This window comes from Rousettus aegyptiacus, unplaced genomic scaffold, assembly GCF_014176215.1.
Source record: "Rousettus aegyptiacus isolate mRouAeg1 unplaced genomic scaffold, mRouAeg1.p scaffold_m13_p_10, whole genome shotgun sequence".
NCBI classification, from domain to species: Eukaryota; Metazoa; Chordata; class Mammalia; order Chiroptera; family Pteropodidae; genus Rousettus; species Rousettus aegyptiacus.
Genome location: NW_023416285.1, coordinates 70,721,594 through 70,733,592, shown reverse-complemented (window position 1 = coordinate 70,733,592; position 11,999 = coordinate 70,721,594). Strand labels below are relative to the sequence as shown.

At 32.0% G+C, this 11,999-nt stretch overlaps 1 pseudogene; it reads right to left on the bottom strand.

The window, feature by feature from the left end:
* Positions 1 to 11,560: 11,560 nt before the first annotated feature.
* Positions 11,561 to 11,678, bottom strand: LOC118609057 (annotated as a pseudogene).
* Between the last annotated feature and the right edge of the window lie 321 nt (positions 11,679 to 11,999).

Here is an 11,999-nt window from a genome sequence, read left to right as displayed (position 1 = left end):
TGAAGTAATCAAAGTAATTTGGAATCGGGAAGGTAGCATTATAAGAATAATATAAAGCATTAGTATCTAATAATCTCACAGGTAAAGAGAAAGAAAATAATTAGAATCTACTGTGTTTTTAAGGATAGAAGATAGTAAGTAGTTTTGTTCATAAGATTAAATCCAATAGATACTGTGAATAGACCTTGAACTTTAAATGATTTTAATCAGATAGTAATACTTACTTAACAAACATCAAAGAGAAAACCTTTATTAGTATGGTGACTGTAAACTTTTTCTTTCTACTAAAGTTAGGCTAATTGTATCTAACTTAATATTACTGTGTATCAATAGCTATTGTTTTCTCTTAGTTCATGGACTTTAGGAGAAAATATAGCCATTAGGAAGAAAAATCCAAATGTCTCTTTTCATTTAACATATGCAATAATTAAATGATAACACATATCTTCGATAAACTCTGTGTATTTATACAATAGTTCTTAAGTTTTTTTAAAAAAACATGTTTATTAGGGTTATTATTTATTTAAAAAACCTGCAAAATACCATGGTTGTGATAAATTCTCACAATTTTTGTTCTAATGTAGTTAGATAAAATGATCCAAGTGAAAAGAAAAGTCCACCAATTAGAACCTGATGACAACTATGGAATCTCATGAAAAATTATTCTTTATGATTCTTAGTTAATACACACAAAAAAGTGAGACATTCTAATTAAGACTCATAATAGAGATATAAGGCAACATTTTCAACCAGAAAGACAATAAAACTATTTTTGATGACAGATTGGGTATATATCCAAGAGGCATAATGAAGAAATACTACTACTTCTGTTGATATTTTAATTACAATGGCTTCTGTTATTTTATCCCATACTGACATATAATAAAAACTTATTTTTCTGTAAGTTGGTAATCAATTATCTGAAGTAATTGTTGGTTAGAACATTCTAAGCTCAATTTTATTATTTAAAATATAAAAGTTATTTTATCTTAAAAAATTCTTTTTATTCTGAGGGACAAGTACTTTCAAATAGTACTAAAAAATATTTCAAGCCATTATATATTTAAAATGTACATAAGACTCTTTCCATTATGGCCCATACTCTAGCTTTCATTCTAAAACTCACTTCAACACACTCTGATTTAATTGAAAACTTTAGTTAATGGCATAGGATATTGATTAAATAAAATCAATAAACTTTCCTTATTTTAAAATAAGTAAGTACTAAAAACATCATGAACAAGTGCTTTTTTTTGTCAGTACAATAGGTTTACAATCTTATTTTACTGTATTTTTTCTTCTTTTCTTAATGTAGAATGTCTCTAGTCACTTTTAATATCCCAGATTAAGAGAGATTCATGTTTTTAAATATAATGTCAAATATAGTTACATAATTTATGATATCAGACTTGTGTTAATTGTTTAAGATTCTTCAAATAACTTTTTTAGTTTGTTTCTCTATTTTAAAATAATAAAGTATTTTTAAAGTACTGCAATGCTACAAAGGAAAACAAATTACCATGTGTCTAGGCCATACATTCAGATAAAAATTCAAGATCAACTTTACTGGATGATAGAAATAGTCAAGGTAATATAAATGTCTCAGACACAAAATTCTTCAAAGCAGGTATATGCTACACTTTCAAAAGTTATGATCAACCCTTTTATCTATTGAACTGTACCTCTAGAGACAGTTAATCCTAGGAGATGCTTTTAAAATCATTGATAAAGATGGTAAAGCAAACATCTAAATTCTACGCTAAGTATCAATTTCTTTATGGCTTGTTTCACGATATTATAGTACTTTGAAATTCAAAGATTATAAGAGCGAAAAATTAAGGGAAGACTCTCAACACAAGAATAAGTTAGAAGGATCATAAATATGCTCTAGAATACTGAATATTTGTTTAGGCCACATTTTATACATGTGCATGGGTCAAAAACAATTGGTAATGAAGAGCATATCATTTTTACACTTATAAAGATTTTGAAGTGAATACTATCTCATTTTAGTAGATAGCTAACAGAAAAACAGGTGGAGAGAAGTAAAATATTGCCTACATATTTTCCTTACATAACCCTCAGTCCTTTCAAGAGCTTCCAATCTTCTGGAGATATTTCAGAGAGAGAGAGAGAGAGAGAGAGTATACATGTTTAAGTGTGTGAAAAAATATATAGCATACAGTTACATAATCTTCTGCAGATGCAACAACAATCTTTTGCAAATAAATCTTTTTTATTATTATGTCGCAGCTTTGACTTTTGCCAAGTTAATCATTTAGTCAGCTGAAATCTAACACATACGTTTTGCTGTTTTTGGCCCTGTCAGCAGTAATGTAAGTAAAAGTGGTTTTCTTAATAAAATCATTTTTTGTCCTTTTTACTTTAGCTAGCAGAAGTAAACTCCTGTATAGATTATTTTTCTTAGAAATTTTACATTTTAAAAATGTTTATGTGATCTAGAGGATGATTAATTTATTAAAATGTATCACCCTATAAACTGGATAATCTCTCAGCAAGTCTTCAAAATTGATATTATTGATTTGTTATAGTTAATTTCATGACCTCATTTTCTCATATTCTTTTATACACCTTGTGTCAAGTGCTCTATGATCTCAGACTGAACAAAAGGCATCCTTGAAGAGTTTTACTCATGCAGTACAAGAACATCTAATTTCTCTCTGCCATGTTCCCAAAGAAATTAACTAATTCTATGTACTAGAGCTCACATACCAAATAATGTAATAATAATAATAATAATAATAATAATTCTGATAAATTAACATACTAAAATTAAATATATGAACTCTTATACACTGCAGGTGAGAGTCCAAATTGTAGACACTTTCTGGAATACAATTTGACAATATAATTTTAAACCTTTAAATATTATGAATATTTTGACATAGTGATTAATTTATAGAGCTCTACTATCCTCGGGATTTGATTTTTTTTTTTTCCTGGGCACTCGAACACATCTAGATCAGCCATTAGATTTTATCTGAGACCTGCAATTTGGCTTGGAGATTGATCACATTTTCGATTTGATTCCTGACGAATCCTTTGCTGCCTCCCCTTTACTCTCTTCTCTGGTTCTCAGCCTCAACAAGTTCAAATTACTTGTCCTTTAGAGCTCATATGGAACTGTTTTGTACCTGCTTCTTTATTAGTCTACCCTAGTGCCATTCACCAGCTTCTCTCTCTCTCTTTCACATGCACACATGATTTTAACTTGGTTTTTCCTTTTTTTAGTAAATAATGTACATATTGTCAATTTTTTATTAAAAGATACACTTTGATATACTAGCATAACTGATCTAACTTCTAGCTTTTCTTTTTATTTAATTTTTTAAATTATCCCACAACTTCCACCCCTGACCTATGGATATTGCCATCTCCCCTTTTTTAAAACTTGATCTCTGAAGGCAGACGTCTTCTCCCATGCTCTTATGGCATACATCTGGGGCCTGGTACACTTGAGGAGCCTGGCGTACCCAGGATATGGGCCTTGGCTGTTCTGGGGCTCGAGCCCAGGACCTTCTGCATGTAAAGGCCAGTGCGTGTGGGTGCCAAGGAGGCTGATGAGGAAAAAAATCCATTTTTTTCCCCCTTTCGTGGGGAGAGGAGAGGAGAGGAGTATACACACACACACACACACACACACACACACACACACGTGTATATATATATATATATATAATCAGGTATATATTTTAAGTTATACAAACAAATATGTATCTAAATGTTATCATACAAGTGAAAAAGAAATGACTTGAGTGGCCAGCTATGCAGAGTTGTGATATAAATTAAATAAGCAAAATCATGTGATAGAATAATACGAAGTAATTAAGAACACAAAAACGTTTGCTTTCGGCAATTTGGTGGACTATACATCATGAAGCAACTCTCACTATAAAATAACTATAACTTCAATGAATCATTCCTTTTCGTATATTTGTGAACTCCCACAAAGTAAAAGAAATCTATAGGGATTATCCATCATTACACATACTTAAACAAAAACTATGTGGTGAGATCTCAAGGGACAATGGAAACATTAGCACTATAACAGTCCCAACTGCCAAGTGGCAGAACTAAGTTATGATGTTTTTATAATAAGTCTATAATTGTCGAAGGAGGCTAAAGTAGTCCCAGATTGATTCTAATCGTAAGGGAATAAAAATCATTTCTAGAGTAAAAGATCCCCAAGTCAGGCATTTAGAATTCCTATGACTGTGGTAAAGAAAGAATGAGACAGCAAAGATCCCAACAAACAAAAAAATAAACTACTATGCCTGAGAGACAACAGAAATAATTGCTAGATATAGTGCCTGTTTATTCCATATATGTTAAAATCAAATAAAAAATATTGAATATTAATTAAATATGTATGTATGTGTATATATGCATATATAATGTAAAAATAAAAATTAGATAATGTAATTATTTTTAAAAGATAAAGCTAATTAGAAAATGAGTCAAATATTAATAAATGAACTTAAAAATACATATTTTTTGGAATAAAAATGGATAGGTAATGGATGGATAAAGTGGACACAGTTAAAAAGTAATCAGAGAAACAAAGGTAAAGAAGTTAAAACAGAGGAGATGAAAAATAAAAAGTGATGTGTAGGATACATTTAGTTATAATGCACATCTAACATTATTAACCTAACAGAAGTTTGCATGAGTTATCTATTACCACATAACAAATTATGCCCAAAGATAGCTACTTAAAGCAACAATAGTAGCTGGATTATCTGGCTCAAGGTTTTTTTATTAATTTGTGGTCAAATTATTGGCCAAGACTGCAGTCTTGGGAGAATCGACTGAGCTGAACTTCTGGAGCTTCTTGGGTATAATCCATTTCCTTGTTATTTTCTCCCCCCAGCTTCAAGAGGCTATCCACATTCTTATCACATGACTCCCTCTCATCATCTCTGCTTTGTTCATAATCTTTTCTGACTCTAACCCTCTACCTTTCTCTTATAAGAACACTTGTGGTTCATCACATTGGGTAAACCTGCATAATCCAGAATAATCTTCTCATCTCAAGATACTTAATTAAAACTGTAAAGTATCTTTTGCCATGTAAGTAATATATTTACAGATTTCAGGTGTTAAAATGTGAACATCTTTGGGAGGCTTTATTATGTCTACCACAGACACTTCCATCTATAAAATGAGGGAAGGAATAATGCCCACTTCTTAGGGTTGCTATGACTTAAATGAGTTTAGTTTTTGTACTCAGAATATGAGCTAGCCTATATAAAGTACAATAAAAATATTTAATGAACGACATAAAGAACTGCATGGTCTGACTCTCTTATTGCTTAATTATTTTGGGTTTGCGATCTCCTCCATTTTTACCTACACAAGAATGCATGATTATTTTTGATTGAGTACTAGATAGAACACATGTAATCTATAGAAATAAGTTGAATTGCTAGCTACTATTCTCTCTCCAGAGAAGATTTTTGTTCAATATCAGCTGGTGGCTAGCTTAAAATCTCTGCAATCCTGGGTTGATTTAATTCAATCAGGGATTGTAACTATTTTAATCTAGGCCTCAGACCTGATGGAGATGCTCAGAGTATTTTCCGGGGGTTATCGACTTATGAGTTTAAACTTCGGTCTTTATCTTTCCAACCTGTCTGTTGAAAACACTGCTCCATTACCTAGCTTCTCAGTCTTCTCCAGAATTTTCAGGTTAAAAAACCTATAAATACTAACCTCACCTCCCCTAGTTTTCTTCTATATCTTTGTTTTATAATTATTTACTACTCTGACAATTTTCTGATGCTTTCTAATAAATATGCATTATATTATCTCGAGCTATTCTCCTTGTTGTCAGTCAGCCATTATCAATAGACAAAACTGAGCAACTAGATTTTATTCCTAAATTATGTGCTCTTTAAAAAATAGCAACACTTAAGAAATAGTTCTTATACTGCCAGAAACTGATTGTCAGGTTATAGAAAACTAGGTGATTATGTGACTCAAGCAAGCCACAGGGTCACAAATCAAGAAAGTGTAGAAGCATACTCTCATAAAGTAAAATGGTATATGCCTGATGACGTTGAGCAGATCATGAAGGGACAAAGAGAGAATCATAATTATATCAATTACAGGATTGTTTCCAATTGTTAAAATTTAAAACCTCTTATATACCTTTCTATGTGAGAATTCATAAGAAAATTCTTATATCAACTACAATGAATTATGATGAAGCTAAAATGTGTGAACTAGAATTTCTTTTACCTATCTGAATAAGTTTAAATTATAGTTATGAGAAAAGTGAATCTGTAAAAATATATATAGTTTAACATAATTTATTTGAACACTAAGCCATACATGTATAAAACAACATAATACTGTATAGTTTATATATGTTTATATAATTATATGCATTTAAATAATTATATATTTTACATTACATATACGAAGTAAAATTCTAAACACACTTGTGGAATTATCAATTATAAATTGAATAAATACACATAAATCAAAGGAGGGGGCTAGGTTCAAACTCTATGGAGGGCTTTAACTATATATGATATATATATATATATATTTTAAAGGTATGAAGCAAAAGTGGGTAATTTTTTAAGATTAGAAGAAGCTGGTAAAATGGTACTTTCTAGAGTATTTTCTATACTTTTTTGTATAATTAAATTATTTTTACAAAAGAAAAAATTTTATAATAAAAAGCCTTCTTAGAAAAATGTATGCCCATGTAGTGCTGTTTAGATCCCTTTATATTACTAATTGTACTAAATTTTGTGTTTTCTTATCCCAATCCACTCTCTCCCATGCTCTGCCCTAAGAGGCTAAGCCTTGTAGATTGCATCTTCAAGCTTCCTTAGCTTACTGTCCTCTGATTAAGTCAAGCCAATGGGAGCCACTGGCAGATTGCAGAGGAACGGAGTAAAAGATCACAGTATCTCTTCCCTGTTCTTTTCTTCTTTATGGGATTTCTGCAGTGTTTGTATGCCAACTGTCCACTCCTCCAAAGTTACAGTTCTCAATGGGCTCTGAAAATGTTCACATCTTTTTATTCCTAGGAGTGATAATGGTTTTGCATTGCTACTTCAGGTGTCTCATCATTCCTTATTTTCTTATTCCTGCCCACTCCTCTGGAAGTGGAGTTCTTTATAAGTCTGCTCATTAAAATATTTGTGTTTTCCTAATGATTCCTTGACTAATGCACTAAAGAAATGAGAAAGCAAAAATAATATGATAGGACAATAAGTGGTAAAATCTATTGAAATATTGCACTTAATTTATGCAATGTGAAAATATTTCAATTACTTGATTAATTGACAAATCAGATTTGTTCACACTGAACTACAAAATATATGGTCTATTTGGAACGTTTCAAGCCATGAAACAAACTGGTTTAATGATAGTTGTCAGCGTGTTTAGGATAATTAAGATAGAGTTATATGCTAATGTACCTTTCAATATATTTAATAATTATTTTGAAAGGGACAATAGTAATAGATATTATGATCTATTTTGTGGTCAGGTTTTGATATGGTTACAGCGATGTGAAATTTTAAAATGTGGCAGCCATGTTATAATTTATTTTCTCAAGATTATTCATATATTGATATAAAAATAATATATCTCATTACAAGTGCAAGGATTTTTGAGATGGAAGGTAACCTTGTTTCTTTAGCAAAACTTAGTCTGTCCCCCTACTTCAGTGGATTTACTTGTTAAAGTCAAACTAATTAGCAAATTCACTAATGAGGTTCCTATATCTGTTGTAAAGAAAATCCTCTCCATAGCAACCTTGTTATTAAAATAATAAGTCAGACTGGAACTTACTTTGGCAAAATTCTGCAATCTATACTTGAAAAATGTAAGCATATTTTCCTTTACTATCTACACTGAGGACTAGTAATAGCAGAATTTCAGTTCAAACAAATAATTAGAATCGATGATAAAAGAGTAAACATAACCTTAATTAATGACTTTGTTAATGGCTGTAGCTTATTTAAGGCATTAATACAAGTTCATTATTTAGCCTCTTTGTACCTACTAACCTATATGGAATAATTAAAAATTCATTGACTCAGCCTTAAGGCACTATGTGATGACACATTACTGTATCTTTGAGGTGCTGCTAACGATGATTTTGTTTGTCTGCTCTGCATTTCATTGGGATCTTCTGCTGTAATTTTCCACCATAGGCTGGGCAGTCCACTCCCACAAACACTTGTTGAAGAATGTGAGTGCAAATAGTTTTATAACCACAGATCACCTAGGATCACAGTAGAAGAGAATGGCACATGAATAAATGATTATTATCTACCTGCTTGCCTATGAGCAGAGCTTTTGTATAGTACTGGATGGTGATTGCTAGACTAAGTCAGATACTTTCATTTTGTCTTTGAATACAAAACACACAACATGTTTTAAATGCTTAGGGAAGAGAGAACTAAATGGACCCTTTGAAATAAGCTTAGTTGGGTGGCAGCTATGACTAAAAATAAGGCTAGAGATAAGGTCATGGCTTATATATTGGAAGGTTTGTAAATCATCGTAAGGATTCTGCTCTTTATTATATAGGTTATTGAAAACCTCAGCAGATATAAAGTCAGGAAGTAATGTGATCAGGTGTACACTTTTCCTTTTCTCTGGTGTACTCTTACATTAAACCTTAATTGACTGGAGCATGCCTCTCTTAAAACCTGGAAGATGAAAGCTAACTCATTTCTCATTTGTGTGATCATAAGCTTAAATGATAACTTTGTTCTTTGCTCTTAGTATATTCATTCTGAATTAGCCATTTGAGCTTTTTACTTTTTTTCCTATAATAGGTGCTTTAGACTCAATTTATGTCTGTGTTAGAAATCTTGCTGTTTTTACTCCTTGTACAACTTCTTCCAATCCAGTTCATCTCTGGTAGATCATATTTTACCACTACTTATAACTTATATTGACAAGTTTTTAATTTTCAAGTGAGATTCAGAATCAGAAGTTCGTGACTTCATTCTGCTCCTTGCTAACTAGAAGGCTTGATATCATCTCATCTAATTCCCATAGTCTGAATTTCTTTTTCTCTCATGGGAAAGAAATAAGCTTTCCTTTACTCTCCTGTTTCTTTCTGCTGGTCTAATAATCTATATGAGACAGATTGACAAGAGAAAATAACCAAATTTAATTATATATGTACATATGGGAACCCGACATACAAGAGAGGTTCAGAGACAGAGAGAGAAAATGAGATATATATGACATTCTGAGCTAAGAATGAGGTGAGAAGCTTGGAAAACAAGGAAAGTCATTCACAGAATAATAAAAAAAGCAGATGCTCAGTAATTAGAAGTTTGCTCTGCCCTATAGGTAGGTCATAAAATGTTAATTCTGGTGATAACTCATTATGGGAAAGGCTTCTAATTTAAATTCTTTAAGGGAGCTGTAAAAGTTTCTAGTGACCCAGTGCAGTCTTCATTGCCTTTAGCTCAAAATAATCCACATACCATGAATGCACATTTTGGTGTGACTCCTTATGACCCTCTACACTGTAAAGGGATAGTTCGTATATTATATTTTAGAGATTTATTTTGAGAGAAATTAGAAAATCTAGATGACGGTATTAAAAATATAAGATGATGCATAAATATCTTACTATGTAAAGTGAATTTGATTAATACAGGCATACCCATGGAGGTGATAGGTTCAATTCTAGACCACAGTAATAAAGTAGATATCACAACGAAGCAAGTCAGACAAATGTTTTCATTCCCCAGTGCATATAAAATTTATGTTCACACTGTACTGTAGTCTATTAAGTGTGCAATAGCCTTGTATGTAAAAACAACAACAACAACAACGACAACAACAACACTATATCCACCTTGTCGGGAGCCATTAGGAGGCACTGAGGGTGTCACATAGCTAGAAGCAGCTGCTAAATCTGTTTAAACGATGGTTTTAGGAAGCAGGATTTTAAGTTAAACATTACTGATGCTGGTGAGGAGATTTGTCTCCTAAAGAAATCCTTTTAAGATAATGGAATGACTTACAGCCTTGTAAACAAGAATATTTATGCCCTGAGAGAAGGATATTCATGATTTACGGGAACTAGGATGATGTAGTGTTTAGTAAACAGCGGCATGCCTATAGCTAAGTTTATCTCTCTGTGATTAGGTATAAATAGGCTGGGCTAAATAAACTCGAGGCTGCAGCATTGACTGTATGTCCTCCCGAAGAACTTTCCTGTCTTCTTTTTTTTTCCCTTAGGCTTCACCCCCCTCTTTCAGGTGCTGTTCAATCTCTGCCGGTGGGCTCCGACACCACCTTAATAAAAAAAAAATACTTCATTGCTAAAAATTGGTATCTATCATCTGAACCTGTTGGAAAGATGGCACTGACTTAATGAAGAATCGTCACAAACCTTCAATTTGTAAAAACACAATATCAGTGAAGTGCAGTAAAGGGAAATAAAACAAGGTGTGTCTGTTATTATTGACATTGGAAAATGATAGTACAGACTCATAATCATGAATATGAGCTCTAGAGTTAGGCAGATTTCTTTTTTTAAAAAATAATTTTTTAAAAAATTTTCAATTAGAGTTGGCATACCAATATTAGTTTTAGGTGTGCAAGGTAATGATTACATTTATATAACTTACAAAGTAATTATCTATTTGACACTGTACATAGTTATTACAATATTATAAACTATATTCCTTTTGATATACTTTAGATCCCCATGAATATTTTGTAACTACCAATTTGTACTTTTGAAATCCTTTTCCTTTTTCGCCCATCTCCCAAATTTCCTTCCATCTGGCAACCATTAAAATGTTCTCTGTATCTATGAGCTTGTTTCTGTTTCATTTGTTTATTTTGTTCTTTAGATTACACGTGTAAGTGAACTCATACGAACTTTGTCTTTGTCTTATTTACTCCACTCAGCACAATACTCTCTAGGTCCATTTATTCTGTTGCAGATTTCATCCTTTCTAATAGCTAAGAAATATTCCATTGTATCATTTCTTCTTTGTCCATCTATCCATTGACGAACAACCAGGTTGCATCCATATCTTGGCTATTGTAAATGATGCTGCAATGAACATATGCATGTACATGTACTTCTGAAGTAGTGTTTGGATAAATACCCAGAAATATTGTTACTGTGTCTTTCTTCATCTCTTGTTATAGCCTTTATTTTAAAACCTATTTTGTTTGGTATAAAGTATTGCAACCCTATAAAAAAGTTTTTTGTTTCCCTTTTCAAAAATTGTTTTACTTTCCATCCCATTACTTTTAGCCTGTGCGTGTCTTTTAGTCTGAAGTGGCTTGCTTCTGGCAACATATGTAGGGATCTTGTTTTCTTATCCATTCAGCCACTCTGTCTTTTGATTGGAGCATTTAATCCATTTACGTTTTAAGTAATTATTTATAGATATGTAATTATTGTCATTTTATTATTCATATTTTTAGTCTTTTTTTTTTTTTAAGTGAGGCAACCCCTGGTTGACTTCACAGATTGCAAGAACCTTCTCACCTTACAATCCTTTTTATTTTTATTTTTTATTTTTTATGCCTACAGCACTTGGTCTTCCTAGGTGGTCTCCCATCCAAGTACTATCAGGCCCAACCCTGCTTAGCTTCTGAGATCAGACAGGATTGGGCTTATTCAAGGTGGCATGGCTATAGACCCTTTTATCTTATTATTCTTAAGAAATCCCTATAATGTTTCTTGTATTACTGGCTTGATGATGATGAACTCCTTTAGCTTTTTTCTTGTCTATGAAGCTCTTTACCTGTTCTTTGATTCTAAATGATAGTTTTGCTCAGTAGAGTAATCTTGTTGTAAGTCCTTGCTTTTCACCACTTTAAAGATATTCGTGGGAAGATTCTGGGAAACCTGACAGAGTGAGATGTCCTCAGATCTCTCCCCTTGAAACAACAATAAGCTAAACATCTAAAATTCAACAAAAAACACCCAACTGTACACCAGCATGTCTGAGTATGGGATC